Source organism: Erythranthe guttata, chromosome 3 (assembly GCF_056151865.1).
Source record: "Erythranthe guttata isolate IM_541 chromosome 3, IM_541, whole genome shotgun sequence".
NCBI classification, from domain to species: domain Eukaryota; kingdom Viridiplantae; phylum Streptophyta; class Magnoliopsida; order Lamiales; family Phrymaceae; genus Erythranthe; species Erythranthe guttata.
This window is the reverse complement of record NC_142535.1, coordinates 7396373-7415905: the sequence shown is the minus strand read 5'-3', so window position 1 is coordinate 7415905 and position 19533 is coordinate 7396373.

Here is a 19533-nt window from a genome sequence, read left to right as displayed (position 1 = left end):
GCGTTAAGACTCAAACTCGTATGACTTTCTCTCGGAGGAGTTGAAATTGAGTCCATGAAGTAAACTTGCTCCTTTCGATTTTCGTTTCCGCCATCATCTCCTGCACTCAAAGATGCTTTCCCATTGTCCATGATCGAAACATCAAACTTTTCATTATTTGTAAAATCCATAAGCTCAATAGCAAAACAATCATTATTATCACATAGATTTTTATTACCACTAAAAACATTGAATTTGATTGTTTGATCATGCACAGTCATTGTAAGATCACCACTAGCACAATCAATGAGAGTTTTCGACGTGGCTAAAAACTGTCTCCCTACGATAAGAGGTATCTCCCTATCCTCATCTATATCAAGTATAACAAAATCAACATGGAAGATAAATTTATTAACTTTCACTAGCACGTTCTCTTAAATACCTTTTGGGTAAACTAAAGATCTATCGGCTGATTGCAGAGTTATAGCCGTTGGTTCAATTTCTCCTAACCCAAGATTTTTAAAGGTTGAATAAGGCATAAGATTAATGCTAGCGCCTAAATCAATGAGCGATCTAAAATTTTTACCTCCTATAGTACAAGGAATAGTAAACTTACCTGGATCGCCGAGTTTTTGTTTAAGAGGCCGAGTAAGAATTGCACTAATTTGCTCCGTGAGTTGGATCATCTCGTTCCCTTGCAATTTCTTACTTTTCTTCACGAGGTCCTTGAGGAACTTCACCCACTTTGGCATCTTTTAAAGTGCTTCAATGAAAGGAATATTTATGCGAATTTCCTTCAACTTGTCCAAAAATCTTTGATATTCGACATCGAGCTTCTTCTTTATAAATTTTTGAGGATAAGGAATTGGAGGGACTTGTGAAGGCACCGTTGATGGTGGCTCTTCATGAGTTGATTCTTTTTCCTCATTCACTTTCGGCTTCTCGATTACCGTGTTTCTCTTCTCTTTTTTGTGGGGCTTCCTCCAGTTTCTTGCGGTTCTTCAAGGTGACTGCTTGGCACGTCTCGACCTCGATCTTTTTTGTTAGCAATCGTTGTGGATATGGGATTGGTTCCACCCATTCAGCTACAGTGACTTGCGGCTTTATTTGAATTTCTTCCCTTTTTTCGATCTTGACATCGATAGCTTGGCACGTCTCGAACTTTTCATTTCGAGGATCTTCCGTATTCGATGGCTCTTAATTCACAACGAATTTAGCGAATTGATTCTCCGAATTCCGCAGCGAGGCTTGGGTAGCGGTCATGAATTGGGCCAAAATCTCCTCCGTGCTTGATTTTTGGGCCGGTGGATTGTTGCCTTGATAGCTTTGTTGAGGAGGCGCTTGATTTTGGAATTGACCTTGAAATCTTTGATATCCTTGGCCTTGTTGATTTCCTCCATATTGTCCTTGTGATTCCACCCTTTATTTTGGAATTGATGAGGCGCGTTACTGACGTAGTTGAGCGATTCCACATCTTGTTGGCATGGGAGCGTGTAGTGATTTCCACCGCAACATGGAGAATCAACTACTTGGACTTGTTGTGGTGGACTTGATTTGATGTGCTGTAGAAGAAATTGATTTTGTTGAGCAATTTGGGTCACTTGAGCTTGAAGGGCCGTAATTGCATCTAACTCCAACACTCCGGGAACTTTCTTGGCTCCACTCACCGTCCTTTCGCTTGACTTGGCAAACCGATTTTGTGCAATTTGATCCAACATGATAAAAGCATCCGATATCGATTGACTCATAAAATTTCCCCCGGATGATGCATCTAAGACCGTTCGTGCATTTTCGTTAATCCCTTGGTAGAAGATGTGGATTTGCCGCCATTGTTCGACTCCATGTGTTGGACACTGCCGCAAAAGAGTTTTAAATCTCTCCCATTCCTCGTATAATTGCTCGCCTTGCTCTTGGACAAAATTATGGATTTCTCGTCGGATTCTCTCGTCCTTCTCGGGTGAGCTATAAACTTGCATGAAAAGGTTGAGAAGTTGAGGCCACGACGAGATAGAGTGGGGGGATTGGGACATCAACCATTGGCGAGCTCTTCCTTGTAGGGAGTGCTTGAAGAGAATTAGTTGAAGCGCCTCTTGGGAAACGCCGTTTTGACGGTGGGAATTACAGCTATCTACAAAATTTACAATGTGAAGATGGGGATCTTCACCTGCCAATCCACTAAATAGCCCGTTATTTTGGAGCATCGTCAAGAGGCCTTGCTTGATCTCAAAATTGTGCGCCTCAATGGGTGGATATTGGATGCTCGGGCGGAATCCGTCTAGAGTTGGGATTATGTAATCTTGAAGTGCTCGTGGACGAACTGCTGGCTGTACTGGAAGTTGAGGGGGTGGGTCTTGGACTTGGTTTCCGTTGGCCTCGATTAAATTTCCCGCTGCCCTACGTTCTTCGTCCTCCATTATATTGTTTTCGCGTTGAAGTCTCCTAGCCGCTCGAAAAGTACGTTCGATTTCGGGATCAAACGGTTCTCTAGCAAGATCGAGTGTTCTACGCATACACAGTACCTAAAAAAAATAAAACAAAAATTAAATGGGTGAATCGTGAAAATTGTTCAAATCTAGAGCTAGAATAAAAAGAAATAATTAAAATAATTCCCTGGCAACTGCGCCAAAAACTTGTTGGCTGAAAACCTACACGCAAGTGCACGTATTGTATAAGTAATATAGTGGACTAAAAGTCAGGATATCGAACCCACATGGAATATTTAATTATCTAATCCTAGACGCTAAATTCTACCAATTATTATCAAGCCCACCCTACACGGTCGAATTTTAGAGAGAATTAACTAAATTAAAACAAGCAAAAACAAGAAAGCAATTTAAAACGAAGATTCAATCAAGATAAGCAAGCCTAGGATTTTATTCTTCCCCCTATGTGATTATTACTCCCCCAATTCCTTCAATTATGCAAGCAATTAACCAGGATTATTAACCTGAGATGCTAAAATCATCATAACCCGCTTCCGCGTGTATTACGATTCTAATACTCTAGATTCAATTACTATATTCCTACGCAATTAATTCTAGAACACAACATTAAGCACAAATCTCAATAATGGCTACCTAAGAGATTAACTATATTCCTATGTTAATACGACAAAGGCTCTTCCACCACAGTTCTAATTATTAACCCGATCTTCCGATTCATGCGATTAACAATAACATAAAAGCGCATAAAGTGGCCAGTTTCATGAACTTAATAAAACAAGAAGAAGAAATAAACCGGAATTAAAACTTGCATGAAATCATAGAAAAGGGTTCATAAATCCCACATAGGGTTCCAAATAAAATCCTAGAAATAAGAAAATTAGGTACTCATGATTAAAGGAAAAAACACAAATAAAATAAGTCATAAACGATAAATCTATGCTTAGAGTCTTCGAATTCTTCGTCTTCGTTATTGCTTTGTTGCTCTTAAAATTGCGTAAAAAAGATCCTCAATTGTGTGCTTGGCTTGGTCTTATATAGGGTGAAGAACTTGGGGAATAAGGCAGATTCCTTGTGCCATTAAAATCCCTTTACTGCGCAACTTCGGAGTCTCGTCGTTATGGGTTTTTGACATAATAGTTGTGGGTCGACACGACAAGTTATTGGGATACCAAACATCAAACAAAGTCCAATTATTTAATTAATAACGACTAATCTCCCTAACCAAATGAGGCCGAAGTTGAAATTTCTGATCTTTGTTTCCCTGATTAGGAATCTTGCTGGACTAGCTAAGGTGAAATTTCTTGTAAATTAGTCAGTTAAAAACTCGATTCACCCTCAATTCAAAACTTGATTACACGCATAAAAATCACAGCAACAACATGGCAACGTGTGTACGAGAATATAAAAACATAACCCGTCAAAATACGAAAAGATAGAACTCACCATCAACATCGAGCTTCAAATATGGGAAAAGGGGGCTGAGGCGAAAAAGGGTTTGATGAAACCGCGGCGTTTCCACTGGAATTGATTCAAATTCGACAAAATTCGTCATAGTGAAGAAGATTACACCACGAAAGTTGGATTTGATCGGAGAGATGAATCAAACGAATGAATGATAAGAAAATAGAGAGGTAATTTAAGAAGATGCAATTGTTCAACGTAAAAAACACTAACATTCCTCAACATCCTACTTATTTTGATACTTGATTACAATTAATCACACTTGTGATGGAATATATACATATACTAGTTGAGAGGTGTAGTTTGCCCAGTATTAATGTCTAGTTTAAGGGTGAAAGTCGGATGGATCGGATAAAATTAGTTTTTCGATTTTTTTTTTATAGGGGTAATATGCTTGACACCCCTTAATTCAAACTTAATTAGATATGAATGACAACCTTAAATAGAATATTTTAACCAAATCCTTAATTCTAAATAAAATTTGTCTCACATCCTTTGATTTTTGTTTAACCCGAAAATACCCTTAATATAACTAGTAAAAAATTAGGGTTTTTTTCTCATTTTTTTTTCCCACTCATTTTTCTTTGCGCCGCCCCACCCCACCCACGCCTTCTCTCTCTTTGAATTCACGTAACCACCAGTTCATTCTCTCTCTTTGTTTGATTCTCTCTCTCTCTCTCTCTCTCTCTCTCTCTCTCTCTCTATAATGTCGCCCCAACCCCCTCCCCTTTTCTCTATTTTTGTCTTTTGTTTTTTACAGATGTGAGCGTTAATGGCGGTGGACAGTACGGTGGGTTGATTATAAAGTCGAATATGGAGTGGCAACGACTGGTATGCTCTTTTGAGACGGATCTTTACTTGGTTAGAAATGGTTGTGACGGGTGGTGGACCTGGCAGACGACGACTATGGCGACGGTGGGTATGAAGGCGGCTATCGTGGATGGCGGGTCTGGCGGCGGCTATGGAGTCGACCGGTATAGAGGCAGTTAGAGTGGTTGTGGTTGTGGTTGCGGGTACGGTGGATAGTGGGTATGGGATATGTAGGACGGTGGCTATGGCTGGCGGCTGTGATTACAGATCTAGGGTTTCGTTTTTTACAAGCGTTTATGATTACGGGTGTCTACGGGTATCTACGGATTACTATGAGTGTCTATGATGGGTAGCGACTAGGGTTCAAAATCTGAGCTAGGATCTTAAGAGTATGTGACTACGAATTTCTATTGTTCCTATAGATGACTAAGATCGATTTTTTTTAAAACATTCCTATTTTCCAATACTAATAAACTATAGTATACCATAGTATACCATAGTAGACTATAGTAGACTATAGTATATTTAAAATCTGCTATACAATTTAACAAAAACGTGAAATTTTTTTTTGTAATTTTCAATAAAATGTTAAAAATAAGGAAAAATATTAAGTTGTTTATAATAATGTAAAAAATGCTAGAGTGAAAAATAAAAAAATAAAGATAATAAAGTTCGTAAAAATAAAACAAAATATGTTGGATAAAAAAATAAGATATTAAATGCATAATAAAAAATGATAAATGCAGTTTGTATTTTACTTAATGCAAATTTCGAATTTATGAGTGGAAGGGCATTTTTGGAATGAATTTAATAAAGGATGTGAAGCAAAAGTTTAGTTTTACTTGTCATTTAGTTCTAATTAATTTTGTCACCAAGGACCTATATCCTAAGACCCCTTTTTTATAATAGTCTGAAGTACAAAATCAATTCCAATATTTTTTTTTTGTGTACATGTTCAATATATTAATTCAAAATCAACTTCAAATTATTGAATTGAATTTTAGTGATGAATAAATTTACTGAATTATATTTTTTAAAAGATAATAATATTATAATTATTCACAAATAATTCAAAATAAAAAATATTGAAAAACCCGATTGCCCACCGGTTGAACCGGTTCGACCGTGACCCAGTTAGCTAGCCCGTTCAACGTCCGGTTCAGTTTTTAAAACATTGGATATAACTTTTTTATTTATGGTGACTAAACTAATATAAAATAAAAGAAATATAAAGAAAAGGAAAAACAAAATTGTTGGATAAAGAAAAAAAAATGTAGAAGTGCGGTGACTGGTGCCTATGAGAGTCGTAATTACGTAGCTTATTTAATGAAAATAATTTGTGTGCTATGTGAGTTTTTAATATAAAAAATATTTAATTTGGGAAAGAAATAAAGAATTAATGTACATGTAAGAATAAGAAGATAAATAAAAATTGAGATATTTGGGGCCACATGGAAACAATGTAAAATAATTTCAATATGAGAGCACCAACAATTGTGTCGGATGAAAGAAGAGGGAAGAATAACTGGGCCCACATGAAAATAATTTCTTGAATGAAAGAGAACAAATGCAGGAGAGAGAAGTGAAAGAATTATACAAAATAAAGACAGGAGAGAGAAAATGGGTGCTGCACACACAGTATTGCGTCAGCAACCGACGGCGGGCATACAACAGAGAAAAAAGTCCAAAAAAAATAATTTATTGTTTGTTTGATAAATAAACTGCCCGACAACAACAAATAAGATAATGACCGATTCGGATGACTCTACGAGATAAAATCGAAGAAATTAGTGATTTTTTTTTCAGCGGTAATATCGTGTTGTGCAGCACAGGAAACTTGGAGTTCCGGTGCCCTAGAAGACGGAAACTTGTGTTTGTTGTGTCCTTGAGGACGGGAAACACGAACAATCGATTTTTAATTTATTTTATTCATAGTGTTATTAATATACTAATTATTATTTGTTATATCTTGATAGGCTAGTGAAGGTGATTTTGATGATGAGTTTGGAACTGAATATGACAATGAGTACGAGGATCCCAACATGTGTTATGATGTACCTCAAAACACACCAACAACTTCTGAGGATCACAGTCAATATTTCAATGTGGATGTTGAGTTTGAAACTGGGAAAGAATTAGTAATATGGGCAAAAAAAATGGCTGCCAAAAAAACGTTTATGTAGTAATTAGATGTCATGTGTCTAGGAAGGGACGTTAAAATCAAACCGAAGGTGTGAAGCAATGAAATGTGGGAATAAAGAAATGTGGATGTCCGTTTCGTATATACCGTAGCAGAAATCGATACGATGGACTATGGCGAATGAATTTAAAAAATAGCCTCCACACTCACACGACGCTACCATATCTTACCGGACAAGGACCGGATTGTCGTTTGACACTAGAAGAATACGAGGTAGTGAAGTTACTTAGAAAGAGCCACGTGAAGCCGACATTAATTATGGATCGATTGAGGAAGGATAATCCACAGACATCGACGAGCGTGAAACATGTCTACAACCAACTTGAGAAGATGAAAAAAGAGAATATGGTGGGGAAGACTGTGATACAACACGTGATGTCGAACCTTCAATAATCTTGATATGAATATCAGTATCGAGGTAATGAAGCTGGTGATACACTTACTGATTTGATGTTTGCCGCTCCTATTTCACTGAAACTTTTGTTGTTATTCTCGCACGTTATATTGATGGACTTCACTTACAAAACCAATAGGTATGTTGTTAATTAGTATTTAGTATTGGGTTATTGCACATTGATTGAATTCCGGGGTCGAGTATCAGCTTACTAAGATCAGGGGTGAGTTTTCAAAATGCAGCTTAATCAAGAAGAATAAAGCATTGTATCTGGTATCTTAGGGTTTGATATGCAAAGTCACACATGATGCATTAAATTTGCTTGATGAGTAGCTTGGTAAACCGGGGGTAGAAGACCCATCTACTTGCGATCACGTTCTGTGGGTTACTCATGGACTTCTATATGCGTGCCAAATTTCTTTGAAAATCCAGCAACGTGATACGTTTATAACTATGGATCTACATTCATTTTGGAGTACCATGCATGTTGAAGAACCAGAAATACCCGAAGCACAGGTAGACCGCGAAGCAGATATGAGAGACCGGATAATCAGACTAGCCACCAAAGTGTTACAGAAAGAGTACATGAATCAAAAAGGTGATTACATGAATAGCACTATTAATCCATACACCATCCACTTGGCTGAGCGTGCATATATTAAACCGAAGGGATGGCTAAAGGATAAACCGACGAAGAGAGATAAATTCGGTTGGGAGTACCTACCATTCCCGCCGAAGTCGTCTACTGATGAAGAAAAGTGTAAATCGTTTGTAGGTCCTAAGGGTCGAAAAAGTATGTCTACCGGAACCCCACCATCGAAAGTAACCGATCCCTCTCCCGATCGCGGACGGGGGCGTGTTCGGGGCAGTGGTAGATTAAGTGATGAATCTACTGCCAGTAAGAATCCTATGCCGAGGACTCGAAAGGAATCGAGCGAGGAGCTCAATTTCAGATCGTACATCCCATGTTTTGTGGCAGGATCTATTGTGTCGTATATTAATGTTGTTGTAGATGGAAATTGTGGGTACAGATGTGATGCAGAAGCAGTGTTCTGAGATCTGCACAGATGGAGTCGTGTGAGGAGAGATTTAATTGATGATATGTACGAGCGTTTTGGTACGTACACATCGCAAAATGGTCAAGATGAAGTCATCCGATGGATTGCAAGATGTAATTGGCAAGAAGGACTGTGTGGTCAAGACAAATGGTTGTCATTTCCGGATATGGGAATGTCGATAGCGACAAAATACAATGCGGCTTTGGTCTTATACTCTGTCAGCGGAACTACGACCTATTTACCTCTAGTAGGTCCGGGTGAATTGTCTCATATGATCCATATGGTATTGTTAGGAAACCATTTTGCTCTTATCCAGTTACCGGTTATTTGTCCTCTACCACCCATCACTCCACAGTGGCAACCTATTAGACCCGCAAATCTTGCCCACTTGTCGGAAATGTTCGAAGAACGCCTATATATGTGGCGTCGTTTATCTAGGTTTGGATAGGATTTTTAACTTTATTTGTATTTTATTTTAGTTGGTATGTATTTGAACCTTGTAGTATTTCATTTTATTTTTCGCAACTTAAATAAATAACATAATTAAAAATCAAACCAAAACATAAATAATAGTCAAACAAAAAATAAAAGTGTACCAAAACATAAGATTTTCAGAAAATAATAGTCTAAAAGTAGCGAACCGGTACCCAAAAATTAACTGAAAATAGTAAAAGTAAATAATAGCGAGTCCAAATAACAGATAAAATGTCAAAGTAACGGATCGATGGTCTACTGTCTACCTCTAGACCTCCTCGGGCTACCACTCATCCCACCAAGTCGGCGACGCGGTTGTGGCATCTCCATAATGTCGTCGTCGTCGGAATCTCCAGTCTAAGATGGTGGTAAACCGAGAAAACGGGTGTGCAGCTCCACACGGGGTTGTAACTGCACATGTCGATGTTCGGGTATCTCGTGCATGTACGGGTGGATGATACACACAATATCATAGAAGTCCGTCTGAGTAGGAGGCGGACGTACGAAGGGTGGTGGTCCCTGTGGCGCTGGATCCTGTTGGTGACGTACTGATGCGTGCGAGGCACGTACCAGTCCATGTACCGAGAAGCAGTATCCGACAGCGGCCAGGCTGATTGTTGGTTGGAATACCTACACGCAAGTGCACGTATCGTACAAGTAATAAAGTGGACAATTAAGTCCGGATATCGATCCCTCAGAGAATATTTAATTATTTATTCCTAGACGCTAAATCCTAACAATTATTATCAAGTCCACCCTACACAGTCGAATTTTGAGAGAATTAACTAAATTAAACTAAATTAAAATGCAAATTAAAAAGACAAGAACATGAAAGCAATTAAAAACGAAGGTTTAATCAGAGTAAAGAGGCCTAGGATTTTATTAGTCCCCCTACGTGATTATTACTTCCCCAATTCCTTTAATTATGCAAGCAATTAACCCGGATTATTAACCTGAGATGCTAAAATAATCATAACCCGCTTTCGCGTGTATTACGATTCTAATACTCTAGATTCAATTTCTATATTCCTATGCAATTAATTCTAGAACACAACATGAAGCACAAATCTCAATAATGGCTACCTAAGAGATTAACTATATTCCTATGTTAATACCACAAAGGCTCTTCTACCACAGTTCTAATTATTAACCCGATCTTCCGATTCATGCGATTAACAATAACATAAAAGCACATAAGTTGATCAAGTTCATGCAGTTAATAAAACAAGTAGAAGAAATAATCCGGAATTAAAACTTGCATAAAATCATAGAAAATGGTTCATAAATCCCACATAGGGTTCAAAATAAAATCCTAGAAATAAGAAAATTAGCTACTCATGATTAAAGGAAAAACGCAAATAAAATTAATCATAAACGACAAGTCTATGCTTGGAGTCTACGAATTCTTCGTCTTGTTATTGCTTTGTTGCTCTTGAAATTGCGTAAAAAAAAATCCCCAATTGTGTGCTTGGCTTGGTCTTATATAGGGTGAAAAACTTCGGGAAAGAAGGCAGTTTCCTTGTGCAATTAAAATCCCTTTACTGCGCTGCCTCGGGGTCTCGGACGGCCGTCCCACAATTTGAACTAAAACTCGGACGGCCGTCCGAGCTTTAAATCTTCATATTTTGGTTTTTTCACTTTTGGCCCATATTTTCTCCAAAATTGCAGTTTTTACCCCATACTTTTCCAATTCTTCAATTTGTACCTAAAATACAATAAATCAACTTTTTAAGCACCAATTATCGTGAAAACACACCAAAAGCTCAAATAAAAAGGTATGATGAAGTGTAAAAATATACACTTAACACACCCCCAAACTTGAACTTTTGATTGTCCTCAAGCAAAATCTACCAATAAGCAAATAACTCAACTACTACATCTCATTACATAGATCAATGATCAACTTCACGTTTTCAAAACTTGTAATTATAATGACAATTCTTAGGCATTCGCAAGCTCAAAATTCAACAACACTTAGTCACTCACCATTACCAAAAACTGCACTTCATACAATTTCTTCAAGCATCCAATATTTGCAAATTAAAGATAGAAAGAATTTATACTTACATGCATATATTTGACTCCAAATACTCACCAAATTATTCTACTCTACTAATATCGAACATTAAGCTATTGGGGTCATTGGGGCTTTGTGGCTTCCAATTGTTAGGCTCTTTGGTTCGAGGTAGGAAATATGGGTATATGTGGCTATTATTCTTGAATTGAGGTGACTACGCCAAAATTTGAAACATTGGCGTTTGAAACAATGATTTCACCTCTAAGGACTTTAATAAAATCGATTCTCAAAAGTACAAAAGTCTCCACTTTTGCTTTTGAGGCAACGAATCGAGCTTTTAAAACAATTCAACAACTAGTCCTTACTTCTTCCTATTAGTTTCTTCTTCTTCTCTTTTCTTTTCTTTTTTTTTTCTTTTGAAGAAGAAGGACGACCTTATAAAAATTTTCGACCGAACTCCAAGGGGTAATTTTTCAAGAATCTCTACCTATTCTACCTTACACATTGGCTAAAAGAAAGAACACCTTTTCTCCGAGGCTCAAATCAAGGTTCTAAGGATAATTTCGATAAAAAAGGTCGGCTTGAAAGGCTCAAACGGTTCAAAGAAGGCCCAAATCATATCCCAAATCACTCACTACTCAATACTTCGTATCATAAATTTCCTAAGGTGTTATTAAACCGAACATAGCATGATCTAGCACAAATTAATTCCAAATTTAAAATACCAAACATTCAACCAAAGCAATGCACAAAGTGTGATTCCTAGCAATAATTCGCTTCTAAGTTCCGTTGAATCGAAAGCTAAACAAACATCTAATCCTTATCCCACAAAACAAGCAATCTCATCATCAAACATTGATCATCTCTCATCATCATAAATCATCGATGCATTCGACTCAGGCAAATAAAAACGAATAAAACCTAATGCATGCAAACTAAAACAAATGAGCACAAAAAAAAGTTTTTCACCCCTAAACTTAAACTTTTCGTTGCCCTCAACGAAATTAGCACAAAGTTTAAGGTTAGAAAACCCCTGATTTAGTCGGAGTCGATGTGATCGGGGTGTTCCTCCCTAGCTCTCTCACGCTCATCCTCATCGGAAAGCTCGGGTACGGGTTCAAGAATGGGTGCCGGTAAAGGTGTCGACTCGATGCAATCAGGCGTCCCGCATCCCAAGTGTTGGACAATAGCTTGTAGCATTTTGCTCGACCAACGTTGAAGTGCCTCCACCGTATTGACTTTATGCTCGATGGTAGTCAATCGGTTCCTCGTAATTATCATCTCTCGCTCCATCTTCTTTCGGAATCGTCGATCGGCACGGGATCTTGAGGCTTCAGGGTCGTCTCGGGCTGGAGGAGCGGCTTGCGGCTCTCTATGGTTTGCTTCTTTGAATTGTGATGCCGAAAAATCGGCAATCGGCTTTCGGATGGTGAGCTCGATATCGTTCGGTAGCTTGGGGACTCGCTTTCTCTTGCACAACCCCGTGATGAGACTAGGGAAGAAGATTCCCTTTGTATTGTCGCGCATGAAAAGCTAAAGTTAATCGTACATAATTGACCCGATGTCGATCGGCTTCCTCGTGATATTGTAATAGGCGACCGCACACCGTTCGTGGTTGATCCGACTAAACAAGGTAGTCGAGATTATGTTGGCGCAAATAAACGTCAACCATGCCTTGCCTTCATAATTGATGCTTTTCCAGCTGAGCTCATACTTCCCCTTGTTCGGGTATTCAATCCATCTTGGATGTCCATCACTCAACACTTCACCAATTTGCTCTTTGGTGACTTCTTTGCTCATCTCTCGCCAACTTTGACCCAAATACGGGAGCCCGTAATATTGATTTATATCATCCGTCGCCCAATTAACATAATTTTTTTGTACCACACTTGTGGATTCTCGTGGATGCTTGAGTGCCAACGTGTTCGCATAAAACTCTCATACGATCGATATGTTGTAAATCGGCTCCATTTCACTCAACTTTTGCCATCCTCGTCGTAGAATTTCTTGATTAAGATCGGCGAGGTGTGGTAAGGTGATTGACAAAGCTCGTTCCGTGTTGACGGTTTTATGTGCTTGTTTATCGAACAGAGCCGCGGCGCCTTCTACAGTAAAGGCGTCCTTTGCGGGGTGGGGGATTGTCGTTTTGGTGGCTCCTTTCTTGCCCTTTGCCTGCCCTTTGGAAGATGATGCTTCGCTCGTACGGCCTCGTTTGTTGGACGACATCGTTGGGAGAGAGGTTGGAATAGATTCGGTGAGAATTTGTTGAGAATCGAACTCCAAATTTGGTTGGAGCAAATTGTCGAACACCTTGTGGGCGTGCCTTGAATGAGTAGATTTTGGAGGATTTAATTCGATTCTCTAGCCTCCCTGTCAATACCAGCAAAAGAAAAGAGTTCAAGAAAGTGTGGTCGAATTTTGTGTGTGAAATTTGTGAATTTTGGAAGAGAAATTCGAAAAAAATCGAAAATTTGTGTGTGGGAGTTAGAGAGAAGGAAATAGGAGGGTTTAAGAAATAATGGGAGAGAAAATATGATTTTTGAAAATTTAAAGCGCCCCATTGTGAGTTCGGACGGCCGTCCCACGTTTTGTTCTATTTTTCGGACGGCTGTCCGAGAATGAGTCTTTTGTCACTGGTTTGGGGACGACCGTCCCGGTTTTGTGCATTATTTTCGGGCGGCCGTCCATGAATTACCGTCCCTTTACTGTTTTTGGGACGGCCGTCCCGATTTTATGCCCTTTTTTCGGAAGGCCGACTCAAATGCACGATGCAAAAATTTATTTTTTTATTTTTCGGGCGGACGGCCGTCTGGACCCCCGATCATGTTTTCGACTCTGAAAAGTAAAATTCAAATAAATTAATTAGAATACATGCCTAGGACAATAAAAACGAAACGAAAAAAAATAAAGAAAACTATGGAAAACAATAAAGCTCGGGTTGCCTCCCGAGAAGCGCTAAGTTTAAAGTCTTCAGCCGGACGTTGCTTCTTGCTCTTCAAGCAAAGGTGATCAAGGCCACTTGGCGTTCGCCACCATCTCCCGAATAGTGTTTGAGTTGATTCCCATTTACTTTGAATACTCGTTCCGATTCACGGTCCTTGATTTCTATAGCTCCATGTGGAAAGACTTGTTGGACTATGAACGGCCCCGACCATCTTGATTTAAGCTTTCCCGGAAATAACTGAAGCCGTGAATTGAACAAGAGAACTTCTTGCCCTTTTTGAAATTGGCGGTGCAAGATGTTGTTGTCGTGCCACCTTTAGACTTTGTCTCTGTATAACCGATTGCTCTCGTACGCTTGCTCTCGTAACTCATCCAACTCGTTGATTTGCAATAACCTTCTTTCCTTGCATTCTTTGTAATCGAAATTCATCTTTTTTAGCGCCCAATAAGAACAATGCTCCAATTCCAACGGTAAGTGGCGTGCTTTACTGTTGGTCGAAAACCTACACGCAAGTGCACGTATCGTACAAGTAATATAGTGGACTAAAAGTCCGGATATCGAACCCACAGGGAATATTTAATTATCTAATCCTAGACGCTAAATTCTACCAATTATTATCAAGCCCACCCTACACAGTCGAATTTTAGAGAGAATTAACTAAATTAAACTAAATTAAAAAGCAAGCAAAAACAAGAAAGCAATATAAAACGAAGATTCAATCAAGATAAGCAAGCCTAGGATTTTATTCTTCCCCCTATGTGATTATTATCCCCCAATTCCTTCAATTATGCAAGCAATTAACCCGGATTATTAACCTGAGATGCTAAAATAATCATAACCCGCTTCCGCGTGTATTACGATTCTAATACTCTAGATTCAATTACTATATTCCTATGCAATTAATTTTAGAACACAACATTAAGCACAAATCTCAATAATGGCTACCTAAGAGATTAGCTATATTCCTATGTTAATACCACAAAGGCTCTTCTACCACAGTTCTAATTATTAACTCGATGTTCCGATTCATGCGATTAACAATAACATAAAAGCACATAAAGTGGCCAGTTTCATGAACTTAGTAAAACAAGTAGAAGAAATAATCCGAAATTAAAACTTGCATAAAATCATAGACTTGGGTTCATAAATTCAACATCGGGTTCCAAATAAAATCCTAGAAATAAGAAAATTAGCTACTCATGATTAAAGGAAAAACACAAATAAAATAAGTCATGAACGATAAATCTATGCTTAGAGTCTTCGAATTCTTCGTCTTCGTTTTCTCTCCAAAATTGCGTAAAAAAGATCCCCAATTGTGTGCTTGGGTTGGTCTTATATAGGGTGAAGAACTTGGGGAAGAAGGCAATTTCCTTGTGCAATTAAAATCCCTTTAGTGCGCATCTTCGGAGTCTAGGACGGGAGTCCCACAATTTGAACTAAAACTCGGACGGGGTCCGAGCTTTAAATCTTCAGAATTTTGAACACCGCACGGCAAGGGGTCATTCCCAATGGCGTTTTAAAAGCTGTGCGATATGCCCATAGTGCATCATCAAGTTTTTGCGACCAATCCTTTCTTGTTGGGGCTACCACTTTTTCCAAGATATTCTTGATTTCGCGGTTTGTAACTTCGGCTTGCCCATTCGTTTGTGGATGATACGCGAGTGCAACCTTGTGCTTTACGCCATACATGCCCATCAAGTTGTCAAATTGCTTATTGACGAAATGCGATCCACCATCACTAATAATTTCCTGTGGTGCTCCAACCCTAGTGAAATCTGTTTCTTCAAGAAATTAAAGCACACACTACAGATGCACCATTAGTATGGGTGGCTATTGCCTCCACCCACTTAGTAACGTAATCGACGGCCACTAAGATGTATTGGTTATTGAATGAAGGGACAAAAGGTCCATAAAGTCAATACCCCAAACATCAAAAGGCTCGACTTCGATCATCGTGTTCAATGGGAGTTCATGGCGAGCCGAAATATTGCCCGTGCGTGGGCACCGATCACAAGTAATAGCGAATTTATACGAATCTTTAAAAAAGGGTGGGCCAAAAAAAACCTAATTGAAGAACCTTACGTGCTGTTCTTTCGCCCCCATAATGTCCTCCATAATCCGAACCATGGCAATGAAAGAGTATGTCTTGTTGCTCATGTTCCGGGACATATCTCCGTACCAACAAATCACTGCATTGTCTAAAAAGAAACGACTTTTCCCAAAAATAAAATTTAACATCACGCAAAAATTTCCTCTTTTGATGATATTTAAGATTCGGTGGAAACGCTTGACTAACCAAATAATTTACATAATCGGCAAACCAACGTACCTTATTATCAAAAGCAAGCAACTGTTCATCAGGAAAATTTTAGTTAATGCAAATTCTATCGCTTTCGTCTACATCTTTCTCAAGTCAAGATAGATGATCGGCTCTTTGATTTTTACTAACCTTTCGATCACGAATTTCGATGTCAAATTCTTGCAACATTAAAATCCACCTAATGAGTCTAGGTTTTGCATCCTTTTTAGTAAACAAGTATTTGAGGGCAGCGTGATCAGTAAAAACAACAACTTTGGGTCCTAACAAGTAAGAGCGAATTTTTTCAAAAGCAAAAACAACAGCTAATAACTCTTTTTCCGTAGTGGTGTAATTTAATTGTGCACATTAAGAGTTTTACTAGCATAATAAATTGATCGAAATTTTTTCTCTTTCATTTGACTTAAAACGGCGCCAACCGCAAAATCACTAGCATCGCACATAAGCTCAACCGGTTCGTCCCAATTCGGTACGCAAATAATAGGAGCGGATACTAACCTTTGTTTAAGTTCGTTGAAAGCTTGAAGACACTCACCATCAAAATTGAATTTTGTCTCCTTCTCGAGTAGGTTACAAAGGGGCTTGGCAACTTTTGAAAAATCTTTGATAAAACGCCGATAAAAGCCCGCATGTCCAAGAAAACTCCTAATTCCTTTGACCGAAATAGGTGGCGGAAGATTTTCAATTGTGGAAATCTTTGGTTTGTCCACTTCGAAGCCTTCTCGCAAGATTTTATGCCCAAGCACAATTCCTTCATACACCATGAAGTGGCACTTCTCCCAATTTAGCACCAAGTTGGTTTCTTCACACCTGCGCAAAACCTTAGCCAACATGCAAAGACAAGTGTCAAAAGTTTCACCGAAAATAGAGAACTCATCCATAAATACTTCTAAACCGTTCTCTACCATATCGGTGAAAATAGCCATCATGCACCGCTGAAAAGTAGCAGGTGCATTACATAAACCAAAAGGCATGCGTCTAAATGCAAAAGTACCATAAGGGCATGTAAATGTGGTTTTGTGTTGATCATCCGGTGCAACAGCTATTTGATTATATCCCGAATATCCATCTAAAAAACAATAAAATTCTTTACCTGCCAATCTATCAAGCATTTGATGAATAAAAGGTAAAGGAAAGTGATCCTTTTTAGTGGCTTTATTTAATTTCCTATAATCCATGCAAATTCGCCAACCCGTCGTTGTTCTGGAATTAATTCATTATTTGCATTACGGATAACTGTCATACCTCCTTTCTTAGGAACACATTGAACGGGGCTCACCCATGCGCTATAAGAAATTGGATAAATAATACATGCGTCAAGCCACTTGAGAATTTCCTTCTTGACTACTGTTGGCCGAAAACCTACACGCAAGTAATATAGTGGACTAAAAGTCCGGATATCGAACCCGCAGGGAATATTTAATTATCTAATCCTAGACGCTAAATTCTACCAATTATTATCAAGCCCACCCTACACAGTCGAATTTTAGAGATAATTAAGTAAATTAAACTAAATTAAAAACAACCAAAAACAAGAAAGCAATTTAAAACGAAGATTCAATCAAGATAAGCAAGCCTAGGATTTTATTCTTCCCCCTATGTGATTATTACTCCCCCAATTCCTTCAATTATGCAAGCAATTAAACCGGATTATTAACCTGAGATGCTAAAATAATCATAACCCGCTTCCGCCTATATTACGATTCCAATACTCTAGATTCAATTACTATATTCCTATTCAATTAATTCTAGAACACAACATTAAGCACAAATCTCAATAATGGCTACCTAAGAGATTAACTATATTCCTATGTTAATACGACAAAGGCTCTTCCACCACAGTTCTAATTATTAACCCGATCTTCCGATTCATGCGATTAACAATAACATAAAAGCGCATAAAGTGGCCAGTTTCATGAACTTAAAAAAACAAGAAGAAGAAATAATCCGGAATTAAAACTTGCATAAAATCATAGAAAAGGGTTCATAAATCCCCCATAGGGTTCCAAATAAAATCCTAGAAATAAGCAAATTAGCTACTCATGATTAAAGGAAAAACACAAATAAAATAAGTCATAAACGATAAATCTATTCTTAGAGTCTTCGAATTCTTCGTCTTCGTTATTGCTTTGTTGCTCTTAAAATTGCGTAAAAAAGATCCTCAATTGTGTGCTTGGCTTGGTCTTATATAGGGTGAAGAACTTGGGGAAGAAGGCAGTTTCCTTGTGCCATTAAAATCCCTTTACTGCGCAACTTCGGAGTCTCGGACGGGGGTCCCACAATTTGCACTAATCTCGGACGGGGTCCGAGCTTTAAATCTTCAAAATTTTGATTTTTTCACTTTTGGCCCATATTTTTGCCAAAATTGCAGTTTTGTCCCCATACTTTTCCAATTCTTCAATTTGTACCTAAAATACAATAAATCAACTTTTTAAGCACCAATTATTGTTAAAACACACCAAAAGCTCAAATATAAAGGTACGATAAAGTGTAAAAATATACACTTAACACACCCCCAAACTTGAACTTTTGCTTGTCCTCAAGCAAAATCTATCAATAAGCAAATAACACAACTATTACATCTCATCACAAAGATCAATGATCAACTTCACGTTTTCAGAACTTGTAATTATAATGACAATTCTTAGGCATTCGCAAGCTCAAAATTCAACAACACTTAGTCACTCACCATTACCAAAAACCACAATTCATACAATTGCTTCAAGCATCCAATATTTGCAAATTAAAGATATAAATAATTTATACTTACATGCATATGCTTGACTCCAAATACTCACCAAATTATTCTACTCTACTAATATCGAACATTAAGCTATTGGGATCATTGGGGCTTTGTGTCTTTTAAATGTTAGGCTCTTTGGTTCGAGGTAGGAAATATGGGTATATGTGGCTATTCTTCTTGAATTTAGGTGATTACGCCAAAATTTGAAAGATATGCGTTTGAAACAATGAATTCACCTCTACGGACTTTAATAAACTCGATTTTCAAAAGTTCAAAAGTCTCCACTTTTGCTTTTGAGGCAATGGATCGAGTTTTCAAAAATAATTCAACAACTAGTCCTTATTTCTCCCTTCTAGTCTCTTCTTCTTCTTCTTTTTTTTTTTTTTTTTTTTTTTTTTTTTATTTTTTATTATATATATATAGAAGCATAGATATTTGTCTTCTTTTCTTTTTTTTTTTTTTCGAAGAAGAAGAAGGACCTTATGAAAAATTTCGACCGAACTCCAAGGGGTAATTTTTCAAGAATCTCCACCTATTCTACCTTACACATTGGCTAAAAGAAAGAACACCTTTTCTCCGAGTCTCAAATCAAGGTTCTAAGGATAATTTCGATAAAAAGGTCGGCTTGAAAGGCTCAAACGGTTCAAAGAAGGCCCAAATCATATCCCAAATCACTCACTACTCAATATTCC